Here is a 2,167-nt window from a genome sequence, read left to right as displayed (position 1 = left end):
AAAAAGGACAAAATGACTTAATCTGGAGGAAGATGTCATAAGTAAAAGTAAGTTATTTTGAACTCCAGGATCAAGTTAATCTAACATCAAAATCGAAAATAATTTGAGTTCTATAAACTTCCCTCTATTTGGTTGATCATGATTTTTAAACTCCTCTGTTTAGAGGAGATCATTTCCGTTTATTTTAACCTTGTCAATTCATAAGAAATAATACATGACCAGACAATAAGTTTTAAATAGGAAGAATGTTCATTAATTTCTAAAGAGTTTCTATCTAGTTCTGCTCTGATTGTGAACTCCTTTCTTTAATCCAGCACTAAGTGCCATGCAAGTTACAAAGATGTGTAAGACACGGTCCCTGCCTCCACATGGTTAAACATAGTAGGTAAAAGGAAAAAGTCACAAAAATAATGACAATGCAAAACTATGTTCTTCTGTTCCTTGGTCTATCCTTCCAAGATAGAAAATGGTTTAATAAAAAAGATAAAAAAAAAAAAGTTTAATTAAAATTATTTTCAAAGTACTGTTATGGAGGGTTTTTTAAAAATAAATTATTGTTAGTATTTTTGTTTTTATCTTGTGTGTTTTTGCAGAAATGTCCATGCTATCCATTTTATTCTCTCTGGACAAAATTGTATAAATTTCTACCCAATGAAGGAAGCCAGTATAAACTGTGGGTTTGCTGTTATTTTTGTTATTTCATCATTAATTACTTCCTAGGCATTGTTATCTCTAAATACAGAAGTGGAAACTAGCTCATGTATTTAAAGAAACATCAGAATAAATTTTTCATTTTGTAAAAGACTAATTACCAAACCCTAAATAAATTCAATAATCTCTTACTGAGTTAATTATACCAGAAAAGGATTTTTAAAAAATTATTCTCAACATGCTTAAGGAGATAAAAGAAAATATGGGGAAAGAGCTGAAGGATATCAGGAAAACAACGAACGAACAATATGAGAATCTTAACAAAGAGGTAGAAATTTTAAAAAGGAACCAAACAGAAATACTGGAGTTGAAGACCACAGTAACTGAAATGTAAAATTGACTAGAGGGTTTCAATGGCAGAATGGAGCTGGCAGAAGAATCAGTGAACTTGAAGGCAAGACCACTGAAATGATTCTGACTGAGGAGCTGAAAGGGCAAAGAATGAAAAAAGTGAACAGAGCTTAAACTACCTGTGGGAGCCCATCAAGCATACCCATATATACCTCATAGGAGTCCTAGATGCAGAAGAAACAGAGAAAGAGGTGGAAGGAATGGTCAAAGAAAGAATGGCAGAGAACTTCTCAGAGGCAGTCAGAATACACTGATAAAGGGGCTAATTCAACAAGAAAGCATAAAAATTATAAACATATATGCATTTAAAGGCAGAGCCCAAAACACATTGTTCCAGTTTGCTAATGCTGCCTTTTTGCAAAACACCAGAAAAGGATCGGCTTTTATAAAGGGGGTTTATTTGGTTACAAAGTTACAGTCTTAAGGCCATAAAGTATCCAAAGTAATGCATCAGTAATCAGGTACCTTCACTGGAGGATGGCCAATGGTGTCAGAAAACCTCTGTTAGCTGGGAAGGCACATGGCTGGCATCTGCTCCAAGTTCTAGTTTCAAAATGGCTTTCTCCCAGGATGTTCTCTAGGCTGCAGTTTCTCAAAAATGTCACTCTTAGTTGCTCTTGGGGTGTTTTTCCTCTCTTAGCTTCTCTGGAGCAAAAGTCTGCTTTCAATGGCTGTCTTCAAACTGTCTCTCATCTGCAGCTCCTTTCTTCCCAGCTCCTGCGTTTTCTTCAAAGTGTCCCTCTTGGCTGTAGCAAACTCGCTCCTTCTGTCTGAGCTTCTATAGTGCTCCAGTGAACTAATCAAGGCCCATGCTGAATGGGCGGGGCCACACCTCCATGGAAATTATCCAATGAAAGATCTTGCCCACAGTTGAGTGAGCACATCTCCACGGAAACATCTAATCAAAAGTCTCCAATCAAATCAACACCAGTACGTTTCGTGCCCACAAAAGACTGCATCAAAGATAATGGCATTTTGAGGGACATAACACATCCAAACCAGCAACATATGAAACAAATATTGACAGATTTGAAGGGATAAATAGAAGGTTCTACATTAATAATAGGGGACTTCAGTATACCACTTTAAATAATGGATAAAACAT

The sequence above is a fragment of the Choloepus didactylus genome, chromosome 16 (assembly GCF_015220235.1).
Source record: "Choloepus didactylus isolate mChoDid1 chromosome 16, mChoDid1.pri, whole genome shotgun sequence".
In the NCBI taxonomy this organism is placed as follows: Eukaryota; Metazoa; Chordata; class Mammalia; order Pilosa; family Megalonychidae; genus Choloepus; species Choloepus didactylus.
This window is presented reverse-complemented; position numbering follows the sequence as displayed.